Here is a 26,039-nt window from a genome sequence, read left to right on the forward strand (position 1 = left end):
ATCCTTTTACTTTTAGCTTACTTAATGTTGAATTTGGACCAAGTTCTTGTAGACAGCCTATAGTTTGTTCATCTTTTTTGTATGCATGCTGCCAATTTTAGTCTTTTAATGAGTATGTTTAGACCATTTACATTTAAGGTAATTATTAATATGTTAGAGCTTAACTCTGCCCTTTTATTTCTCTCTCTATATATATCTGTATCTATCTATATATATATATGATCATATATATGTCTCTCTCCCCCCTCTCTTTATATATTTGTGTATGTATACATATATTACTTGTTACAGACAGTCACCCTGTTTAGGTTTAGCATGAAATCCTGCCACATTTTGTGGGCTGTGATTTCAATGATGTTTAAGTCCCAGAGTCTTTGTGATGTTATTTTGATCTGTGAAGTTTATCTGATACCACTGGGGCTCCCATGGTTCCCTCTTGGTACTGCCAGAGGACGCAGAAGGGTTTTGCCCAGGCTGGGCCACCTCTGGGTGAAAAGGGAGTCTCAGGCCTTTGAGGCCAAAGATGCATCTCAGGAGAGACGCTTTTGAAGGAATCCCTCTTGCCAGTGCCATCTGGCCCCCTAACCCAGTCTCCCTTTGTGGGACAAGAGAATCTCAGACCTTGTGGGAGAAGGAGATTGCTTCCCCTGGCTGCTTATTAGCAAGCTTCCCAGTCATAAACCCTCTTGCCTTTGGCTTGTCAGCTTTACCTGGTGTTGTTGAAAGTATTCCTGTTCAATCCTGGGGAGGAATGAGCCTACCTGGACTGCCTTCTGTACCAAATTGGGGGTTGGGTCATGCTGAGACTGGCTGTCTTTCTTCTGTAGAGTAGAGCGCACATATAGTCCTGAAATCCCAAACTAGTTTGCTGTCCTCTTACTACCGTACCTTCCAAAGTTTTCTTTTGGCTGTCTCTTGCAGTATTTCTTGGGTTTATAGTTGTATATACAGGCGAAGAACAAGAGAAATCAGTCTAAGCTAGCTTGTCAGGACTGAAAGTCTCAATCATGTTTTAAAATATTTTATTAATTTTAATTTGAGGGTAATTTTTCCAACGCTGCCTTTTTTTTTGAGGATAACTCATCAACAAGAAATACATGTATATAACTATTTTTAAAATGAATCAAAATTGGCTCACTAAAATTTTGTTTCTTGAATGGGTAAACTTTAGTTACTTGAACTTTTTCTTAAGTGGAACATATTAACAGGAAAGCAATAGTCAAATGTTGAGGCATTAAAGTATATACAATGAATGTGTTCTGTGTGTGTGTGTGTCCCCATTCCTCATATTCTCCATTTTTTGTGCTTTCTCTGCTCTAATGGCTTTTTTCCTCACTCTGGCTTGCCTTTTCACTCTCTTAATGGTATCTTTTGATGAAGAGAAGTTCTTAATTTTAGTGTAGTTCAACTTGTTGTTAAAAATGATTAATACTTTCTGAATTCTGCTTAGAAATATCCGGCAAGCCCAAGGTAATGAAGATACTCTTTGTTTTCTTCTAACAGCTTTATTGCTTTGACTTTCACATTTAGATACACAGTCTATCTGGAATTGGGCATTTTTATTTATTATGTGAGGGCTCAAGATTCATTTTTTCCCCATATGGATTTTTAGTTCATTCAGCTCTATTTATTGAAAAGACATCCTTTGCTCACCACATTTGCAGTATTGCCTTTCTTATAAATGAGGTCTCTATATGTGGAACTCTTTCTGGACTCACTATACCAGTGGCAACTGGTCCAACTCTTTCTGCACCACTATAGTGTTCAGTAGAAATATAATGCAAGCCGCAAATGTGAGCCATATGTGTAACTTTAAATTTTCTAATGACCATATCTTAAAAAGTAAAAAGAAATTTATGAATTTTATTTAATAACATGTTTTATTGAACCCTACCTGTGAAAATATTAACATGTAATCAATAGGAAATTATTAATGAGATATTTTACATCTTTTGGTACTATGTCTTTGAAATTGGGCATAAATTTAACATGTGTGGCACGTCTCAAGTTAGACTCTAAATTTTCACCAGAAATACTTGATCTGTATTTAGGTTTCATACAATCACAGTTGAATAAGTAGGTTCATATGCCTAAATTTGTCCAAATCATACTTCAGAGTTTTCCAGTAACTGAATCACTTATCAGTTCTTGAATTTAAATTAATTAAAAATTTAAACATTACAAATTCAGTTCCTTAATTACACTAGCTACATTTTAGGTGCTCAGCACTCACATGTGTCTTGTGGCTCTTATATTGGACAGTGCAGCTCTATTCTATTCTATTGTCAGTCTTTACTGTAGAACATACTTTTGTAATTACTGTCACTTTATCATAAATCAGAGTGGTAGTATAAGTCCTCCAACTTTGTTTTTGGCTATTGCCTCAGCTATTGCTAATCATTTAAATTTTCATATAAATTCTGGAATCACCTTGTCAATGTCCACTAGCATTTTTTCATCACAGTTTACTACTGTTTACATTGTTAGCTGCATACGTGACAACAAGAAATCCAAAGTGATATTGAGCTATTGTTACCAGTGGAGGGTGCCCAGGCTCTTGGCATTTTGAACAAAGAATTGGACAAAATGCACAAAGCAATGGAAGAATGAAGCAACGAAAGCATGTAGTTATTGAAATGAAAGTACACTCCACAGTGTGGGAGTGGGCTCCAGGAGGTGGCTCAGGAGCCCCTGTTACAGAATTTCCTGGAGTTTAAATACCCTCTAGAGGTTTCCCATTGGTAACTTGGTTTACACCCTATGTAAATGAAGTAGTGGCCCACAATCAGTCTGATTGCTTGTGAAGGTGACCAATCAGAGGCTGAAGTGAAGTTACATAGTTACACCCTATGCAAACGTGTGATTGGTTGCGGAAAGTGACCAGTCAGAGGCTGAAGTGAAGTTACAAAGCTGTACTCCTATGCAAATGAAGACTGGGCCCGTGACCAGTTTGGTTGCAGGAAAAGACCAGTCAGAGGTACTTTCATTTTTCATCTGCAACTGCAGAAAAAGTAGGGGTATTACAAAGGGAGTAGCCTCTGATCCCTTTGTTAGTTGGATGTGGAGAGGTAGGGTGTTCCTTTTAATTCAGCTCTGAGAAGTCAGCATGAATTGGCCTTAGGTTCCCTGCCTCCAGACCCTATTCTCCTGCCTCACCATGAAGGCTGGATAGTTGACTTGGTTCTTTTCCTAACTAAACAACTGGTTCTGAAACACTGGCCTTAGTGTTTCAGAAACACTAAGTGAAACACTTAGTGAAACACTGCCATTCCTTTATCTGCACCTCTGCAAATAAGCTTTTCCAGATAATTCTGAATATCAGTTATTCAGGCCACAAATGCAAACCACAGGGTAGGATTTTAACATATAATATAGAAGTAAGGGGGGAAAAAAGTGAATAAATACATTTCTTTTTTCTTCTTATTTTATCAGAGTGGAGTCTATGAAGGTGTTAGGACCAGGGAAGAGGTTGGAGTAGCTGCTGATTTTGGAAATTACATACTGCTCTATCATTTCTAGTACTTAGCACAAGGCCTGGCACATACTAGGTATTCAAATTTTTGGCAAATAAATGGAAGCATTATACTTAACAGAACTCATTGATCAGATATGGAGCCATTGTTCTTGTAGTTCATGAGTGAGGCCCTCTATTACTGTAAACTGAGACTTTTTGGCTGAAATGTCTGAGTAATATTATACAAAGTCATATATGGCATTTGGCTTTGTGACTTTTTTTAGAATATGAAAAGAGGTGTTTGGGGACATAATTACAATAGAATTGCTGTTTAATTTGGTATAACTCATGATGCATGATATATGACTGGAAAGTGAATTGTTCTGATTTAAATAGAACACTATTGAAGTAAATCATCTCATGTTTTTAAAATAGTTCTCAAATTGTGTTCGTACTAGATCAGTTATCTGGCTGATTGTTCTAATAGAAGTATCTCTACATTTAAATGTCTTTGATTTCTTCATCAACCAAATGAACTGACTTATTAAATTCTTGTTCTAAAGGAATTTTCCTGTTGGAATAGACTATCCTAAAGTAACTTCTACAACAGTTGTTTTAAGCTAGGACATGTTCAAAAGCTTCATATGACTTATGGCATTAGGTTGAACAGTCAAGAAAACATTAATTGGATTTATTTTTCTGATAATATGGCTCAATGAATCAGTTATAAAACATTTAAAACATATTTGATTTAAAAAGGCATGACAACAAAGGGTCATTTTAAATGAATAGATAACTACAAAAATGAATGAGCAGGAGACTAGGGAAGCCAGCGAGCTTTGAAACCACTGGATAACCTGGGGACATACACAGACTTAGTAGGTAACCTGGAAACTTGGAGTAAAAAGGGGCTGGGGCCTGGGCGTTGGAGTGAGACTTCATCTCTACAAAAAAATTAAAAAGCATTAACCTGGCATGGTGGTGTATGCCTATAGTGCTAGCTACTCAGGAGACTGAAGCTGGATCATTGCTTGAGCCCAAGAGTTCGAAGTTACGGTGAGCTATGTTCATGCCACTGTGCTACAGCCTGGGTAACAGATACTTGCCTTCACTATTTCTATTTTATATTAGACATTAATATATAACTTATTTGTAAGTTATTTAAAATATATCTTCAGTTGGAAATTGTAGCCAGTGTAATGACACAGGGCAGAGAGATGAAAGGTATAAGAGTTGGAAAGGAAGAAACAAAGTGGTATTATTTGTAGATGATACTATTGTCTATGTAGAAAAGTCCAAGGAGTCTACAGAAAAATCAATAGTTTAGAATAGTTGTTGGATATAAGGTAATGATTAAAAATAAATAGTATTTAAGTAAACCTAAAACCAAAATCTATTTTAAAAAAGACAATATTTATAATTTCACAAAAGTATATCAAGATGTAAGTGTGAACAGACGTGTAAGATCTTTTCAGAGAAGGTAATAAGATTTTATTGAGTGAAAATTAAAAATCCTAAATGGAGAGAAAAAATATTTTCAGATAGGGCGACTGAATATCATAATTATGTCATTTATTCACAAAATGATTTGTAAATTCATGCAATTTCATGCAAAAATTCCTGTGGTTTTTAAAAATGAAATTTGGCAACTTATTTTAAAATTTGCAGAGGTTAAATTATCCTGGAAACTTGGAGAAGAACAAGTTAGGGAGCAGGCACTTGATCTACACTATGTAGTATTATATTACTGATGTCAATAATTTATAATTTTATGGAATGGTAGCTTCACAGAGATAGATAAATAGACTAGTGAAGCAGAATATAGGCACAGAAGCAGACCTTTATGGAAACTTAATGTATGTCAGAGTGACACTGCAAGTTTGTGGAAAAAGAATAAACTGTTCACTATATATTGCTGGGACAATTGGTTATCTACATGGGAAATAATGAAGTGGAATCTCTACTTCCCACCCTATATAAAAATCCATTTCAGGCAAATTAAAGGCTTAATAAAAATAGCCAACACTTATGTTGTACATATCATATTATTGACCTTGTTCTAGCACTTTATATACATTTACTCTTTTTATCATGTTAGTTACCTTCATTTTTTAAAATAAGGAAACTGAGGCAAGCACAGAGAAGTCAAGTAATTTGCCTAGGGTCACAGTAGCAGAGCCACATTTTAACCAGGTAGTTTGGCTCCAGTGTCTATGCTTTTAACCACTGTGCTATACTTTTTCACTTAAATGTGCGGAACGAAACTAAAATTTTCAATATAAGGGCATTTGTTTATGACCGTAGGATAGGGAAGGGTTGTTTTTAAATTTTTGTTAATTTTTTTTTAAAATAATTGGGTCTTTATATGTTTCCGAGACAGGACTGAAACTCCCTGCCTTCAAGTCATTTTCCTAAGTAGCTGGGACTATAGGCTGTTTCTTTTTTTAGAGGAAGGATTTTATGTTTATCATGAAGGAAAAAAATAAATTTGGCTAACTTAAAGAGTTATTTATCAGGAGACACTATTAAAAAAAGGCAAATCAGAAATTTGGAGAAGATATTTTTAATACTGATAATAAGACAGGATTGTACCCTGTAACCATAAATATGTAGAATTTCTACAATATCAATAAGGTATAAGTTTCTGTTGCTCCACATCCTCTTGCACGGTTGGTATTTTAGACTTTTAAAATTCTTCTGCCAAGCACAGTGCCTCATGCCTGTAATCCTAGCATTTTGGGAGGCCAAGGCAGATCACTTGAGGCCAGGAGTTCAAGACCAGCCTAGGGAATATAGTGAGACTCCATTTCTACAAATAATAATAATAAATAAACAGTATTATTGTTATTATTCTGATCCTGGTGGTCATAGAATGGTATATGTATGGTTTTAATTTGCATCCCTTGATTTTTAATGAGGGTAAGCATAATTTCCTCTATTAATGGCCATTTGTGATATTTTCTTCAGTGAAGAACCTGTGGGAGATGGACCATGGGGCTGACAGTTGGCACTATGTTGAGCTTGTGAGAGGTGATGTGATTCTGCCTTCAGGTACTACTGGGTCTGTGCATTCTATAAAACCAGAGAGGCAACTATGATCAGATCTCCTGCTCTGGCTGATTTTTTATTTCTAGGAGATTTTTCATTTGTTTGTTTTCATTTAGAGCTGTACTCCTGAGTCATTAAATAGAGCACTATAAATTTGCTGGTGCAGTTCATAACATTTGAAGGGATTAACATTTGGTTTATTCTCTCTAAATCCATAGCTATTAGGAAATAACCTAAAACTTCAGGATTTACTTTGCAGAAATGATTTCCTTCTAATGTATGCTCTCTCAAAGGAATTTAGAATCCTGTTACATAAGAGGCTATACAGCTTTAATCCCATTCATTGATATTTAGTGACCAGTTAAACTTCAAAACAATTTTTAAAAATTTCCCTAACTTAAAAAGTAATAATAATTATGTGAAAAAATTTTGGAAAATACAAACTCATAGATAATAATAAACCATTTAGAGAACTGTGACTTAACACGGTATATTCTTTTGTCTTTTTTTTGTAACCTTTGCGTACGTAGTTGAGAATAACAGCCCCATTTTAAAAGAGGAGCTTTATATTCTTATTATGCCCCATTAAAAACCCCACAGGTAATCATAATTATTTAGAAATTTAATCACACAGACATTGAGTCACAATTTGTGATTTAATTTGATTACTTATGTATTTTCTTATTTTTATTCTTATCTCTTTCCTGGATGTGATTTTTTAAAAAGTTGTGGCCACTTTAAAGTCTTTTGAGAGATGAAATGGGAGCATGTGCCAGTTACCAATTAATTGCCTCTCAGCTCCAAATTCATCCTTCATTGCCCTGATTCGTGATATTAGAGCTGTACCCTGGTAGCTGTACTGTGCTACCCAGAAGATACCAGATTATCTTCTGACCACAAATGCATAAATGAACCTAGCCAAAACCAAAAGAACCACTTGCTGAATCTAGTACAAATTGTCAACATGAGCTAAATGGTGTTTGCTGTTTGCCACTACATTTGAGGGTTGTGAGTTAATCATTAAAAGCACACTGATAGGCCAGGCAAGGTGGCTCATGCCTGTAATCTCAACACTTTGGGAGGCTGAGGTGGGAGGATGGCTTGAGCCCAGGAGTTTCAGATCAGCCTGGACAACATAGCGAGACCTTATTTCCACCACCACCACACACACACACACAAAAGCGTACTAGTTATACTATATTTTCAGTGCTTAGAACAACACCTGTTACTTAGTAAGCATTCCCTAAATAATTTGTGAATAAAACAAATCAGGTCAGCCCAAATTCAAGGGATGGAACAAGACCATTCAGTTTTTACAGCTGCTCTCTTTATTGAGAGAATCTCCTCTGTCCTCTGTGCCTCTCTATTTTATAACACACTGTATTATAACACTGGTTAATGTTGAATTGTGATTAAAAATTTATCTCCTAAGTAAGGTGTTTGAAGACAAGGATCAGTTTCTTATTTATCTTTTGCTGTTCAACAAATATTTCAGTTTTTGTTTCAGTCACTGTGCTGTTTCAGTCACTGTGCTGAAGTAAACAGAACAGACAAGGAAGGTTCTTGCATTCATGAAACTTATTGCAAGTGCAGTATTTTTAATCATACTGCTTTTTAGCAAGTTTAGTATCATTCTGCTTTTTAGCAAGGCCTTGTTTTTTCATTTTGGCCCCAAACCATTTTTTATCCGTGAGCCTTTTAATGTTATATTCTTGCAAAATTTTTATCTTTAGTCATCACTTTTGATTTTTATAGTTACATATTTTGTTGTTATGCAATATGTATGTTTTACATACCAAGTATGTTTAAGTTAATATACTATTTTCCTTAGTAGTTAACTCTTTTCTTGGTTATTCACTTTTGTCCCCCGTTAGCAGTATGTCTTACATATTTTAAGATTCAGAGTTGAAATTCTAAATTCCTTTTACTCATGGGAAATTAGATTTTAGTGTTTTGCACAATGCCAAATACATAGTGGACACTTAATAAGCGTTCGTTTGTAGTAATAGCCTCTTTGGTTTTCTATTTCATAGAATTTCACCAAAGATGATTATTTTTGACTGACTTTTAAATGGCTACATGAATTCTTGACCCTCAGCCTAAGTAAATTTTTTCATTGTGGATCACAATACCTACTTTCTCTTTTCCTTCTTCATTTTACTCTTAAAAATATTAATGTGCAAATTTGGAAGTGTCAGTTTCACAATTGCTAACCTACTTGAAGTGTTTTGAAAAATGAAATTAAGGAAAATTTAGAGAAGTGATTTATTACCTTAAAATAATTAATAGCAAGATTCTTCTTAATATGTTATGTCATAGTCACATCATTTATTTATTTACTGATTCATTCTTGGTTCAGCCAGTCATCCATTTAATAAATGTGTTTCAGTCCTTATCATATGTGCAAGGTGCTAGTATTATGAAGAGGAATTCAACACAGCTGATATGTGGAGGGATGTCTTTAATTTATATTTAAATCTCTGTGTGAGATTTGAAATATTACAAAAGACTAGAATATAAATCAGGTGGAAAAAGGGACAGCAAAGAACTGCAAGGAATTTAACCTTTTCTGGCATCCAGCTTGACCATTCTATAAAATATATTTAGCAAATAATATTCTGATATTTTGATTTGAAAGCATGAGGCTGTAGCTCTTTCATAAATGAAAGATTTTTAGAGGTACTTATAGCATCTGCTTATTACTCTAAATCTTTGTGTCATATATTGTTGCAGTGAGTTTGTGAGGATTGAATTCAGTATTTAGAAATAATGATTATTGAAAAACATGAATACAAACATGTGCATCTTAGGAAAGTTATGTCAGATGAATTAGTTAATACCTGAATAGTTCAAAATGATGAATAATTGTTAGAATTATAACATATTATAAATTATCTTGACTACAGATATAGGGATGTTATAATTTGATAATTCAGAAAAGGGCTGAATAACAATCATTCTCCCATTAATCTCTTTACAATTCCAGTGTGTTTTGTAAGAAATAATTTTCCATGAGTGAAATAATGTAATTGCCTTCTCTCTCTATATATATATATTTTGTATATAGATGACCAGATTAAGACATGAAAACATTAGTGAGATAAAAACCAAAGATTTCTCTAATGGGCAGTTTGTTTGTAAGAATGATGGAGATGATACAGAGTAGCTCATATATTTACATGCCTAAGTGAATTTTATTCTGTGTTTTTATTTAAACATGAATAATAAATGAATCTGTAGATCAGCAAGGAGGTTTAAAGTATTCAAAAAGCAAAAGTTAGGACATTTGGGGTTTAATTTTTTTCATTTACTTAAAATGGAAAGGATATTATTTAACCTTTGAGCTGGGTAATGTTAATAGTTCACGGAGGATGCAAAATGATTCTTTTTTCTCTTTTGGTGCTCCTTTAATGAATAAACATCATTTTTTTTAATACTGTCAAAGCACTTTGGAGAATGGAATTGTAGCTGCACAACTTGTATTAAAGTGAAGTTACTCTTACAATTCTGTTATTCTGTTTTCTTTTTTTCCAAATTTTATTTTAAAGACAGTCTTTTTTTTTTTTTGAGACGGAGTCTCACTCTGTCGCCCAGGCTGGAGTGCAGTGGCACTGATCTCGGCTCACTGCAACCTCTGCCTCCCAGGTTCAAGCAATTCTCCTGCCTCCACCTCCAGAGTAGCTGGGACTACAGGCGTGTGCCACCACGTCCAGCTAATTTTTTGTATTTTTAGTAGAGACAGGGTTTCACCGTGTTAGCCAGGATGGTCTCTATCTCCTAAGCTTGTGATCCGTCTGCCTTGGCCTCCCAAAGTGCTGGGATTACAGGCATGAGCCACCGCGCCCGGCCTGGAAAATATTTTTTATCTCCCTTTATTTCTTTGATTATCTGCCCCACTCCCATGCTTAGCCTAGTTTTTACATACTTTTATTTAATATTAATATTTTACAAGTTTTAATATTTATTTTCAGTCTTTTCTTTCCCCTTCCCCCTCCAAAACAGGCTTGGAACTAAACTCATCTTTATCTATTAATGTTAAATGAGAATAGTAAAGTTGGAATTAGAGCAAGTACATGTTATTTTTAAACTGATTACTAATTCAGTAATTCATAACTAATTAAATGTCTTTATTTTTCTAGACCCTTACTCTCCTCCTTTTTTCTTTCTTGCCCATCTCATTATCTTATGAGTAATTTGTGTTTTTAAGTTTTTTTCTCCCTAGATAATAGAAAGGGAAAGAAGGTAGAACATAAATAAGGATTACTTAATAATTTTTCATTCAGTTATTTAGCTGTGTTTGCCACTGGCAAAAATATTTCTCTACTATCTTTGTATATATTGAATAATACATTATTTTAAAACTATATATATCAGTTACTCTTATCAGTCCAAAAGCTTATAGAATTAATCCTCCTCCTCCTTTTCCTTTTCCCCTTCCTCCTCCTCATCTTCCTCCTTCTCCTTCTTTCTTCTTCCTTTCCTCTTCTCCTTCTTCTTCATTTTTCTTTCTTCTTCCTTCTTTCTTCTTCCTTCTTCCCTCCTCTTCTTCTTCTTCTTCTTCTTCTTCTTCTTCTTCTTCTTCTTCTTCTTCTTCTTCTTCTTCTTCTTCTTCTTCTTCTTCTTCTTCTTCTTCTTTTCTTTTTTGAATATATAGAGACAGGGATCTCTCTATGTTGTGCAGGCTGGGCTGGAACTCCTGTGCTCAAGTGACCCTCTCACCTGAGCCTCCTGAGTAGCTGGAACTACAGGCATGAGCCACTGTGCCTGGCTCTGCAAGACTGATGTAGCAATCTTTTTGTTTGGGGCTGGGGGGACAAGGTTGTTGCTATGTTGCCCAGGCTGGCCTCCAATTGCTGGGCTTAAGCAACAAGCCCCCTTCTCTTATCACTCCCCATTACTAGCTCCAACTGTTCCTATTTACTTATAGTCCTGAAATACAGTAGTCCCCCTGTATCCTGAGGGGATATGTTCCAAGACCCCCATTGGATGCCTGAAACTGGGCATAATACTGAATTCGATTGCTGGCAATCAGAACACGTTTCTGTTCACATCTTCTACCCATAAATTTAATGCCTTTCCCATCTTAACTAAGCACTTATCACATACTATGGCTGTAACTTTTGCAGTTTGAGGTGCTATATTAGTCCATTTTGTGTTGCTATAAACGAATACCTGAGGCTGGGTAATTTATAAAGGAAAGAGGCTTTATTTGGCTCACAGTTAGGCAGGCTGTACAGCAAGCATGGTACCAGCACCTGCTTCTGGTGAGGACCTCAGGAAACTTTCAGTTATGGTGGAAGGCAAAGGGGGAGCAGGTGTGTTGCCTGGTGAGCGAGAGATCAAGAGTTGCCAGCCTCTTTAAGGCAACTAGCTCTTACGTAAACTAATACAGTGAGAATTCACTTGTTACTCATCACCTCCCACTAGGTTCCACCTCCCACATTGAGGGTCACATTTCAACATGAAATTTGGAGGGGACAAACATCTAAACTCTATCAGGTGCAGTAGCAGAATTAGTACAAATATCTTTTTACTTCTTGACAATCTCACAGATAGAATATTCATTGTTACTGTAGATCTTGGTAGCCTCAGCATTCAATTTCTTTTTCCCTTGTTAAGTTGAGAACTTTTACCTTTTCACTTAAGAGGAAGTGCTTTATGGCTTCCCTTTGGCATATCCAAATTGCCAGCATCACTATTCTTGAGCTTTGGGGCCATTATTAAATAAAATGAGGATTACTTGAACACAGGCACTGTGATACCGTGACAGTTTATCTGATAAGAGAGCAAGCTACTGAGTAACTAATGAGTGAGGAGCATATACAGCATGGACATGCCAGACAAAGGGATAATTCACATCCTGGGTGGGATAGAGTGGAACAGCACGAGATTGCTACTCTGAGCAGTGTGCAAGTTAAAATTTATGCATTATTTCTAGAATTTTCCATTTAATATTTTTGGACCAATATTGACTTCAGGATAACAAACTGGTAAGCGAAATCATGGATAAGCAAGGACTACTGTATTTCCAGATTTCTTTTCCCTCTGTGCCTTTGCACATACTGTTTCCTCTACTGAGAGCATATTTCTGCTATTGCCCTTCCCTTTCTTATCACCTGGCAAGCTCTTTTTAGCCTGCTCAGAGGTTATTTCCTGAAGCCAGTTTATTACACTTCCTCCTTTTCTGTATTCCTCCTATAGCATCTGATGTATGCCTTTAAGATGACTATACTGTAGTGTTTTATCACCTCCCTTGACTTTGAGCTCCATGAGAACATAAATGGATTATTTCACCTCTCTTCATGATTTGGACAGAACACTCAATTGTTAGACTGGAAAGGAGAAAGGAAACTAAAGTTTGAGTGTCTCTTATGTGCCAGGGAATGTGCTTAATTGTGTTGTTTTAGACACAATGGAATAAATTCAATTGCCACAATAAATTTTGTAAGAACATACTATCATAATTAGTATATATTTTTATTACATATTATCTCCATCTTATAGTTCAGAAAACTGAAATTAATTAATTTCCTCAGTTATTAAATACTAGAGCCAGGACTTGAACCAAGGCCTGTTTTGACTCTACGGTCTCCGGTTATTTCATTTTACCGTGCTGTTTCTTTACTACTAGTGTAATAACTGACGATATGATCTTGTGTAATGTAAAGAACATGGACTTGGACATCATACAGACCTGGATTTGAGTTCTAGTTTACCATTTAACTAATGTTGACAAGTGTCTTAATCGCTATAAATCTCTGTTTCCCCCCTTTAAAAAATGTGGTTGTTATCATTATTTACTTTAGAGGATTATTGTGAGAATTAAATGAAATAATGTATTAGAGGGTTTTGTGCAGTGCTGGGCACATGATACATGCTTTATAAGATGCTAGTTGTATCTTATCTGATCAACAGATAAGTTGATCAACAGGTAGTTGATCTTATCATAGCTACAAGCAACAGAAAAACTTACAGTGGCTTACAGTGGCTTAGCAAAAAAACTTTTAAATGGCTTCACATAATAAAAAGTTTGGAGATAGTCTTCAATGACTTAAGTTTCTTTCTTTCTTTCTTTCTCATAGTCTTAGGATATCTGTGAAGTTGCAGGTGTTACATTTAAAGCAGAAAAAGGAATGGTATCGTCTGTGTCTATATCTTTTATTAGAAGAGAAAAAACCCTTTCCAGATGTTTCCTTTGTATCTCACTGGCTGGAATTGGTTACATGGACTACTGTAATAGCTTAGCTGCTCTCCTAACTCCAGTCTTGCCATTATCTAAGCTGTGAAAAACACTGGAAAAGTGGAGAACAAGTTGATTGTGATTAGATCAACAATTATTCTTCTACTAGGGATGAGCACATTGCTCCCTCATATAAAGTTACAGAAGTGTCTTGTACAGTTCTGGTGGTGGTGGTGATGATGATGCTATGTGATGACATAGCACTGAAAACCATTGCAAGGTATGCTTATCATTTCGTTAGTCTGAAGCAGTTAATAAGTAAGCATTGTGCATTGTTTTAATCCATATCACATAAAGACTAAGAGTAGCTCAGCTATGTCCTTATATTTAAGTGCTAACATTTTACAAAATTGGCTTTACAGGCATTTTCTTATCTCATTAGCTTAAGAATGCTTTAAAAAATGCTGCTTCTGTTACTTCTGATTGTTCCTACCCTCCTGACACACACATCAAACAACAAAACCAAGTGGACAACCGCCACTACCAGATATATAACAAAGAAACCCCTTAACATTGCTGGAGTCCCTCTGATAGTTTTTTGTCTCCTGCTCTTTTTGGAGATCTATAGCTTCAATGTCAACTTCCGGAAGATGATAGTATTCTTAAGGCCACTTTTTCTACCCCTAATATCTCATGTTGGGATTTCCCCTTTCACTCTTACCAGACTCAGTGAAAACAAAGGGATCTGCTATAGTTCTGCCTTCTACCCCTCAGCTTCCTATTATTGGAGCTTTTCACAATTATTAGATCTCCTTCTGCCTTCTCACCCTGTTGATTTTGGGCTGATTGGGAAAGAAGAGGAAAACTGAACTGTGAAGCTCTTGCTGCATTGCCAGTGATTGGGAGGATATTACCCAATGCTCGCTTGGGTTCTGGAATGAATTTTGCCATAGAAACTGGTATAATGGATGTTTGGGTTGTGTACTATTATTGCTTCTCTAGTTCAACTACATTTTGGCTTTGGAGGACTGGCCTGAGATCTATAAAATACCACTATATATGATTCCTTTAGGGAAATACTTTGACTGCCAACCAATTTGAAAACAAACATTCAGAGTAGAATATATTAATAACATGAGTTGAATGACCTATGTTTGGGTTTTTACCATTCTGTACCTTGATAGGATGCTAGAGTAATACACACTCATCCCCAGTAAAAAGGCAGAAGCTAAGGACATGGATAATTAGTTGCCTGATTAGTCCCTCTATAATAAAAAAGTTAAGAACATGGAAAATCCTTCTTGGTTGCAGAATGAAGTATGTTCTTTCCTATGGGTACTTCATATGTATTAATTTTCTTTTTAATATTTACATGTTGAAGCAGTTATTTTTCCATTAGGTCTTTACTCAGAGAGCTTAGAGATCTATATGTGTAGAGAATTAACATCTGATTATTGCATGATTTCATTCTTTGGCTTAACTAAATTGTTTTACAAATCGAATAATTGTTTACTTTTGTATTTTAAAAATTTTCTTCCAGTGTTTTCTCAAGCAAATCAATGTTAATGCCAGATTTTCTAGATCCTTAGATTTACTAGATGGTTTTTAGTCATTCAGAAGCCACTTATAATTTAGTAGAGTAATAAACATAATAATGATTATCAGGTTCAGCTTCCAAATATTTGAGAGAGAGCATATATATACTTTACTGTGACAACTTTTAGAAACTGTTTTGAGATAGATGAAGAAAAGGCAGAAGGTATGTTGAGAAGCAGATGTTGTATGACGGAAGTACCCAGCTGTGCACTAACAAAATGAATCTCATGCTGATTAGTTAACAATTCTTTGGCAGTCAGAGACATATGTAAAGCAGTGAACACAGCATGGAGAAATAAAAAAAAATTAAAAGCATTTTCTAAGCCTAAAACATTGGCAGTATCTAGTCTACCATATGTGTTACTGAAGAATTGGTTTTATTGTGGATAAGTCATACCAAGGTCACTTGCAAAAAAAATTGGTTAACCCATTAGAGTCTTCATTCTCAAAAATATATATGTATATATATATATGATCATTATGTATTTCATATATATATAACGTACAGGCATATTATATGTCATGTATACAATGATCGTATATATAATGATCATAGCAGTGAGTTTATATATGTATTATATATCATACATATATATATATAAAACTCCTGGGCTCAAGGGATCCTCCCACCTCAGCCTCTCGAGTTGCTGAGATTACAAGCTACTGTAACTGGCTCCATAGCTTTAGTTTAGATTCTTCATCATCCTTATCTTGACTATTGTGTTAGCCTCACAGCTGCTAGTTTTGTCTGATACAGTAGATAGTTTAGATTGTTTAATGATTTCTTCATAACATGTATGTTAAAGTATAAGATCCTCAAAATTTATAATTTGCCCTCAGTTTATATTAGCTGGGCATTTCCATCTTGTATTATATTGTAAATTCTTTGAGTGGAGCCTAACATCTTTTTATTCATCACTATGTTGTGGACATAGTAACTACTCAGCTAATAGTTGTTGACTTAATGAGATAGACCTAGGCAGATTCTTGGCTTAGCAATTCAGTATGCCTTGCTCAAATTAAAACGAATTATTCTGTGTAGTAGGAATAATAACATTATTTTAATATATTAATCACATAATTTTACAGTAGTAATTTATACAGCCTGCTGGTTCTGTTAATTTGAATTAGTAAGATGTTAAGCTATTATGTGCAATGGTTCTGAGTTCCAGTAGTTCTAATTAGAGTTGAAAATTTTTAATGCACAGAATATAGTAATGTCTACCTTCTTGAAGACTAGCAGGAAGCTTTGTTTTGGTTAGAATTACTTTCTTTTTCCTAGAAGGGAATTAATGGAATTGAGTAATAACAAGAGCATACACTAGGTTTTGGATATTTATTGTGGTACAGAGTAAAAATTAGCAGACGACTCCTCATTAGAAGTTTTACTCTTGATCAGAAGTTTATAAAGCTTATTTTAAAAGTTTATAATCTTTACCTTGTATAAATAAGTCTTTAACCAAGATCATTTATGATGCTTAGAATGTACCAATGATTCGTTACTTACCCTAATGGAATATTGTGAGTAACTGGTACAATCCCATCCGTAGTTTTTGTTTTAGTTTGCAACTTTTCTTTTTAAAGTCCCTTTTAACCTAAAGTTTGATTAATACATTGAAATGTGATAAAAATTGTTGGTTACCTGTTGTGACATTGTTTTTAAGAAAAGTGTTTATATCATGAAAACAAGTTTCTTACAGACAGACTATATGTTTTATATATTTATTCATTTTGTAAAAATTGAGGTATAATTTACATATGGTAAAATTTACCCTTTTATAGTATGCATTTCAGTGGTTTTTAGTGTATTCACAAAGTTATGCAACTATCAGAAGAGGATTTTGGTAAGACGGAGTGGGAAGCATCAGAAGGTCTTACCTCACCTAGACAATAACTGCACTGGCAGAATCTGTCTGATATAACTATTTTGGATCTCTGGAGTCTACTGAAGGCTTTCACTTTCCAGGGAGAAGGTTTGGATCTAATTGTGGTTATTTTTGGTCAGTTACAGCTCTTCGCATGGTAGCAGCTACCCATCCACTACCCCAGCCCCATGGCAGGCAGTTGTGCCAACAGGTGTTCCAGAAACAGTTTTCACACAGCTCATGGGAGCTAGAGGGGGCAAAAAGCACCTTGTCCTCCAAATATTGGGGATCTGTGCTCTGATTGCTATTTCTGCTCACAGAGGTGCAGAGAGAGGATGGCAGCCTTTGTTGTATACCTACCCCCATTGTTGCAGTCCCCTCCCCCTTCAGCTGAAGTGATTTCCAGGGGATTTAAAGGGTTAGCACCTTTACCTCCTCGTTTTTCTCTTTTTGGGAGCAGACATGAAAGGCTAGAATATTCAAAAACAATGGCATATGTGAGGAAAAATTAGAAAGTGACTGTGCATGCCCAGGGAAAGGCACAGGTTTGGAAAAGACCTGGGAAAACCTTAAGTTTACATTTCAGGCTGATCATTGGCACAAAGACAATACCAATCAAGACAAAAACAATAAATAGAAATAACAACAAAACCCAGCAAACCCTGAGGAAAGAGGAGAATCTGATTTCCAGAGTAACCATATTGTTAGATTCTAGTTTTCAACATAAAAATGACAAAGCATACAAAGAAACAGAAAAGTATGGCTCATTCCAAGGAAAAAACTGAATCAACAGAAACTGTTCCTGAAAAAGACCTCATGTCAAATCTACTTGACAAAGACTTTGAACAACTGTCTTAAAGATGCTTAGGGAACTAAAGGAAGACGTGGGGAAAGTCAAGAACATAATGTATGAACAAAGTGGAAATCTCAATAAACGGAAAACCTAAAAAGAAACCAAAAAGAAATTCTGGAGCTAGAAAATAAAATAATTAAAATGAAAAATCCATTAGCAGAATTTAAAGGCATATTTGAGCAGGCAGAAGAATGAATCAGCAAACTTGAAGAGAGAATAATGGAAATTATTGAGTCTGAGGAACAGAAAGAAAAAATACTGAAGAAAAATAAACAGAGCTTAAGGAATCTGTGTGACACTATCAAGTGGACCAACATAAACATTGTTGGAGTCCCAGAAGGAGAAGAGGGAGAGAAAGGGGAAGAGGGAATATTTGAAGGCTTAATGCTGAAAACTTTTCAAAGCTGGTGAAATACATGAATATAAACATCCAAGAAGTTCAATGAACTCCAAGTAGTGTGAACCCAAAGAGACCCACACCAAGGCACATAATCATACTTTGACAGCCAGGTGTGGTGGTTTGTGCCTACAGTCCCAGCTACTCAGGAGGCTGAGGTGAGAGGATCATTTGAGGCCAGGAATTCAAGGTCAGCCTGGGCAACATAGTGAGAACCCACCTCTCTAAAAAATAATAATAAAAAAAACAAGTCAGGTGTGTTGGCATGCACCTGTAGTCCCAGTTACTCAGGATACTTGGGAGGCTGAGATGAGAGATTGCTTGAGCCTAGGAGTTTGCTGTGATTATGCCACCACACTCCAGCCTAGGCAACAGAGCAAGACCCTATCTCTTAAAAAATCATATTTTTGAATGACAGAGAATCTTGAAAGCAGTGAGAGAAGCAACTTATCACATACCAGGGATCCTTAATATTATTATTGGCAGATTTCTCATCAGAAACTTTGGAGGCCAAAAGGCTGTGGGCTGGCATATTCAAAGTACTAAAAGAAATAAACTATCAGCCAATAATTCTATGTCTGGCAAAACTGTCCTACCAAAGTGAGGGAGAAATTAAGACATTCTCAGATAAACAAAAGATGAGGGATTTCATTACCACTGGATCTGTCCTGCAAGAAGTGCTTAAGGGAGTACTGCAGAGTGTAATGAAAGAAGACTAGACAGTAACTCACAGCTGTATGAAAAAATAAAGATCTCAATAAAGGTATACACATGGGTAATTATGAAAGCAAGTATTATTGTAACAACAGTTTGTAACCCCACTTTTTTTGTTTTCTTCATGATTTAAGAGTAATACATTAAGAAAAACAATCATTAGTCCAAAAGCTAGTATTATTGTCACTTTGGTTTGTAACTCCACATTTTTTTTCTACATAATTTAAGAAACTATCACATTTAAAATAATTATTAGTTTTTGTTTTTGGCCACACAGTGTCTAAAGATATAATTTTTTGACATCAACAGCCAAAAGGGGAGGAAATGGAGCTGTTATGGGAGCAGAGTTTTAGTATGTTGTTGAAGTTAAGCTGCTAATAATTTAAATTACAATGTTTTAACTTTAGCATGTTAAATGTAATCCCCATAGTAACCACAAAGAAAATAGCTATAGAATATACACAAAAGGAAATAAGGAAGGAATTTAAACATTTTACTACAACAAAGTCAGTGAAATACAAAGAAGGCAGTAATGCAGGAAATGATGGACAAAAATGTATAAAGCATATAGAAAACAAATAGCAAAATGACAGAAGTATATATCAATAAATGCTTTAAACTTAAATGCGTTAATCTCTTCAACCAAAAGACAGAGATTGGCAGAATGGATTAGAAAAACATGATTCACTTATATCCTGTCTACAGGAGGCTCACTTTAGATCCAGAGACACAAATAGATTGAAAGTGAAAGGATTGAAAAAGATACTCCATGCAATAGTAACCAAAAGAGAGCAAGAGTGGCTATACTGTTATCAGACAAAATAGGCTTTAAATCAAAATGTTGTAAGAGACAAAGAAGGACATTATATATTAATAAATGGTTCAATACAGCAAGAGGATACAACAATTAAAATCTGACATATGCCACAACATGGATGAATCTTCAGAACATTATGCTGAGATAAGTCTGTCACAGAAAGACAAATACTATATGGTTCTACTTAAGCGGTATAGAGTGTAGTCAAAAATCATAGAGACAGGAAGTAGTATGGTGGTTGCCAGGGGTGCAGTGGAGGATAGAATGCAGAATTAGTATTTAATGGGTACACAGTTTCATTTTGGTGTGATAAAAATGTTTTGAATAGTGATGATGGTTGCATGATGGTGTGAATGTATTTAGTACTACTGAACTGTACACTTAAAAATGATTAATATGTTAACTTTATGTTATGTGTATTTTACAACTATGACAGTCTATTTTGTGCTGCTATAACAGAAAACCTGAGATTAGGTCATTTATAATGAATGGAAATATATTTCTCACAGTTTTAGAACTGGGAAGTCGAAGTCAGGGACTGGCATCTGGCAAGGACCTTCTTGCTGCATTGTCCCGTGGCAAAAGGGCAAAGAGAGGGCAAAGGAAAGGAAAGGGGATCAAATTCATTTTTTATGAGAAACCTACTTCTGAGACAGTAGCATTAAATCATTCATAAGGGCACAGCCCTCATGGGCTAATCACCTCTTAAAGGTATCACCTCTTAATACAATTACAATGGGAATTAAACTTCAACGTAACTTTGGGAGGGGATAAATATTAAAAACATAGCAATCACAATAAAACTGGGAAATTAAAAAAAAATTGTGCGGCTGGGAGCGGTGGCTCACGCCTGTAATCCCAGCACTTTGGGAGACTGAGGCAGGTGGATCACCTGAGGTCAGGAGTTGGAGACCAACCTGGCCAAAATTGTGAAATCCTGTCTCTACTAAAAATACAAAAATTAGCCATGCGTGGTGGCATGTGCCTGTAATTCCAGCTACTTGGGAGGCAGAGACAGGAAAATTGCTTGAATCTGGGAGGCGGACGTTGCAGTAGAGCCGAGATCACGCCACTGCACTCCAGCCTGGGTGACAGAACAAGACTGTGTCTCAAAAAAAAAAAAAAATTGTGCAACTATCATCAATATATAATTCCAGAACATTTTTATCACCCCAAAGGAAACCCATATTCATTAGCAGTTACTTTTCTGCTTAGCCCCTGGCAACCACTAAATGACTAAAAATAAAAGCTGAAGCTATGATAGGAATGTCTTATTCTAATTTTGGTAATACTCATTATATTTTAAGTAGACAGATGTAAATAATGGGCAAATAATGCTTTTAATTATTTTCTTTAACCCGTCTTAGAGCCAAGAAGCTTCTTTCAAGGCAGTAGTACATGGTGGAGGCTATCAGAGTTTCTAGAATAATTATCTAGGCTGAAAGTCATATCTGGGCTTTTTGGTGATCTTTCTATGTGAGCACGTACAGCTAATTTGACTAATTCTCTTCAAATATTTCTTGAAGATGTATGTTACAACAAGGCTTAGGTTATAATATTAGAATAGGCCTTCTCTTTTGAGTGGAGTAATATGATTATTCTAATAAAGATCCTTTCTTCACTGAGGCTACTGTTTGGGAGTTGAAGTAACTGGGAAATTTGAACCTACCCTTCTCCTTTCACATTATATCACCAGTATAAGAGCAGAATTGTCAGATATTCCGTTAAATATTGGATACGAAATGTTTTTTAATTGATAAATAATTTGTGTGTGGCAGTATTTTTACATTCTTGTCCTATAAACTAATATCAGAGTTCTTTGGTTGCTGTGACATGCCTCCTCAGATTAATAGTGAGATTTCTTCCTGTAGGTAACCCTAATTTCTTTTAAAGCAATGATTTATGGTATTATGATCTAAATACCTTTTTTTTTAAGAGATGGGATCTCACCATGTTGCCCAGGCTGAGCTCAAGCTATCCTCCCACCTCACCTTGGCTTCCCAAAGTGCTGGGATTACAGGCATGAGCCACCATACCCGGCCCTCGATGCATTTTTAATGTTACATTAGTTGCTAAAAAATAAAACATAAAAAAGAGGCCGGGCACAGTCGATCACGCCTGTAATTCCAGCACTTTGAGAGGCGAGGTGGGCAGATCACCTGAGGTCGGGAGTTCAAGAGCAGCCTGACCAACATAGAGAAACCCCATCTCTACTAAAAATACAAAATTAGCCAGGCGTGGTAGCGCATGCCTGTAATCCCAGCTACCTGAGAGGCTGAGGCAGGGAAATTGCTTGAACCTGGGAGGCAGAGGTTGTGGTGAGCCGAGATCACGCTATTGCACTCCAGCCTGGGCAACAAGAGCAAAACTTCATTTCAAAAAAAAAAAAAAATATTTTGCAATATCAGGGGGCAATAATGTGATATACTGGATAGTAAAAAGTTAATGAGGACATAGATGCCTAGTCTAAGCAAAATAGGTAAGTTGCTGATCGTAATTGATGATGAGAATGACGTCATAGTGGAATAGCAGATAATGCATGAGTGGTGAATTTCCTCATTTAGTCTTACTTTGAGGCAGCAAATAAATCCTTTATAAGTGTTGCATTACTTTTATGGTGTGTGTGTGTGTGTGTGTGACAGAGAGAGAGAGGCTTCAATCCTTAAATCATGTAATATTAAGAAAAAACAAATGAATTCACTTAGAAGATTTGGGGCTGGATCTATATTTTTTCATCATTTTAACATTTGGGGGTTAAAATTTCCAGACCGTTGGAGACGACATCCATCCAGAACAGAGTAGATCCTGGAGATTCTGGATAAATTATCTGCAAGTGCATTTTTTTCCCAATAGATTGAGTTTATTATCAACATTCAGTTTGCTGATTAAAAAATTTTTCAGTATATCAATATTGAACTCGAGTTGGAAGAGGCGAGTCTGGTCTCAAAATGGAGGGCCATGATCCAAAGGAACCAGAGAAGTTGAGAAAACTGTTTATTGGTGGTCTGAGCTTTGAAACTACAGATGATAGTTTAAGAGAACATTTTGAGAAATGGGGCACACTCACAGATTGTGTGGTAATGAGAGACCCCCAAACAAAACGTTCCAGGGGCTTTGGTTTTGTGACTTATTCTTGTGTTGAAGAGGTGGATGCAGCAATGTGTGCTTGACCACACAAGGTTGATGGGCGTGTAGTGGAACCAAAGAGAGCTGTTTCTAGAGAGGATTCTGTAAAGCCTGGTGCCCATCTGACAGTGAAGAAAATTTTTGTTGGTGGTATTAAAGAAGATACAGAAGAATATAATTTGAGAGACTTCTTTGAAAAGTATGGCAAGATTGAAACCATAGAAGTTATGGAAGACAGGCAGAGTGGGAAAAAGAGAGGATTTGCTTTTGTAACTTTTGATGAGCATGATACAGTTGATGAAATTGTTGTTCAGAAATACCACACTATTAATGGGCATAATTGTGAAGTGAAAAAGGCCCTTTCTAAACAAGAGATGCAGTCTGCTGGATCACAGAGAGGTCGTGGAGGTGGATCTGGCAATTTTATGGGTCGCAGAGGAAACTTTGGAGGTGGTGGAGGAGCTATGGTGGTGGAGGTGGTGGCAGCAGAGGTAGTTATGGAGGAGGTGCTGGTGGATATAATGGATTTGGAGGTGATGGTGGCAACTATGGCGGTGGTCCTGGTTATAGTAGTAGAGGGGGCTATGGTGGTGGTGGACCAGGATATGGAAACCAAGGTGGTGGATATGGTGGAGATGGTGGAAGATATGATGGTTACAATGAAGGAGGAAATTTTGGTGGTGGTAACTATGGTGGTGGTGGGAACTATAATGATTTTGGAAATTATAGTGGACAACAGCAATCAAATTATGGACCCATGAACGGGGACAGTTCTGGTGGAAGAAGCTCGGGCAGTCCCTATGGTGGTGGTTATGGATCTGGTGGTGGAAGTGGTGGATATGGTAGCAGAAGGTTCGAAAAACAGCAGAAAAGGGCTACAGTTCTTAGTAGGGGAGAGAGAGAGGAGTTGTCAGGAAAACTGCAGCTTACTTTGAGACAGTCCTCCCAAATGCATTAGAGGAACTGTAAAAATCTGCCGCAGAAGGAACGATGATCCATAGTCAGAAAAGTTATTGCAGCTTAAACAGGAAACCCTTCTTGTTCAGGACTGTCGTAGCCACAGTTTGCAAAAAGTGCAGTTATTGATTAATGCAATGTAGTGTCAATTAGATGTACATTCCTGAGGTCTTTTGTCTGTTGTAGCCTTGTCTTTTTCTTTTTCTTTTCATTACATCAAGTATATTGCCCTGTAAATTGTAGTAGTGGTACCAGGAATGAAAAATTGAGGGATTTTTAACTTTTCAAAAAAAAAATTTTTCAGTATATCTGCATAAATGAAATTGGTCCATCATGTGTATTAGAGGAAGCTCCGTTTGTTATCAGGATTATGTTAGCCTGAAGAATGGACTGATAAACTTTCTATAAGGCTTATTACAGGCTTTAACCTGTAAAATTGATCTCATCGTAAACAGCTTTGAGAGTATATAGATAGTTGACTATTTTTCTTCTCTGGTTTCTTCAGATACTCTTCATCATCTTGGATTTGTTTTAATAATTTATATATGTTAAAGAAAATAATCAAAACTGTGCAGATTTATAAATCTTTAAAATTGTACACAATATTATATATTTTAAAACTCCCTACATATGCAGTTTTATCACCCTTCTCATTTATGGTACACCATAAGACTGACTTTTTGATGCCAAGTGTTCTCGAAAATGTCCTAAGGAAGATCATTGCTGGAACAATGTTATTTTTGAGACTTTTGTTCCTTATAAGGAAATAGACATCAATTAAGGAGGGAATTTTTTTTTTGGAGGTGGAAATGGGTAGTATGGTCAAGCAACTATATGTATATTTCCCTGGGGAACACGGCATTAAGAAGAGAAAATAATCCCAACTATTAACAATTTCATCTGTGCAGTGGTTTTTATTCTGCAACATTGTCTTTTCTATTTTTGTACATGTTTTCTAGAAAAGGTAAACATGTAGTAGAAATAAATGTGATGTTAATTGCTATGGCAGTGTGTCTGTACACATTACTTTTTTTCTCCTGTCTACCCACCTTCCATTGGCAATCACCCAACTGGTTAGGTAAATGAGGGTGGATGGATAATAAATGTTTCTTCACAATTACTTCCTTAGCTCTCAAAAGGGATTCTGAAGCATTCCATTATAAGTGCTGCTTACAGACATGCTGAAATGACCACTTTTTGCTCTGGAGTGATATTCTTTGCTTAATAAAGAACAAGAGATCACAATAGCTTTCTTTCCTGAGCAGAAGCAGGGCAAACTGTTGATTCCTTTTTGTTTTTTTCCTGCAAAGAAAGGACCTTGCTTATGTCACCCAATTTCCCCTTTCAGGAAGGGGAAGTAATTTTTAGTAAGTCAAGGTATGTAGTAGCCATAAGGTCTTCTGTTTAGGATTAAGGTTCAGTGAAGTCATTTGGCATTCATTTATTTTTGGAGTTTTGATCCGAAAGCTGCTTCATTGCAGAATTTTAGTCTGAATTATGTTCTAAAGATTGATGATCTCTCTATGGGACTTCACTGTAACTATTCCATTAGGACATCAGATTTAGCCAAGTATTTATGTGTTAATTTTGTTGGATTAACTTATGTGCATAGACATACAAACACACACACACACACACACACACACACACACACTGAAGCCTCATTGTTCCCTTAAATTTTAATTTTTATTTGATATCTTTTCATAATCTATTGAGGAAAGTTACGATGGGAATGCAGTACTGTGAGTTTGCACTGACAATAAAGGTTGATCTATGACAGCCTCTTAGAAGCAACTACTTTAAAATATTTTATAGTGGGAAAAAAACTCACAAATGCAGTTGTTGTTTTGTATACTTTTTTCTCTGTTGACCTGAATAGGATTAAATAACCTCTAGGGTGATTTGCCCATTCAGCAAAGTGGCACAGGCCAAAAAGTAAGGAGATTAAAGTAGGATGAGGGAGAAACAAGGAAAACATGACAAAGGAAAACCCAAGATTAGAAAGACTCAGTGGAGAAATTTTACTCAAAGA

The 26,039-nt window shown here is 35.9% G+C and overlaps 1 protein-coding gene and 1 pseudogene across 2 annotated transcripts in view; both read left to right on the top strand.

The window, feature by feature from the left end:
* The window catches only part of MAGI3 (membrane associated guanylate kinase, WW and PDZ domain containing 3), a 285,866-nt gene that overhangs the window by 37,226 nt on the left and 222,601 nt on the right, over positions 1-26,039 (top strand). The window lies entirely within an intron of this gene.
* Positions 8,678-24,222, top strand: LOC134730779 (heterogeneous nuclear ribonucleoprotein A3-like; annotated as a pseudogene).

This window comes from Pan paniscus, chromosome 1 (assembly GCF_029289425.2).
Source record: "Pan paniscus chromosome 1, NHGRI_mPanPan1-v2.0_pri, whole genome shotgun sequence".
NCBI classification, from domain to species: domain Eukaryota; kingdom Metazoa; phylum Chordata; class Mammalia; order Primates; family Hominidae; genus Pan; species Pan paniscus.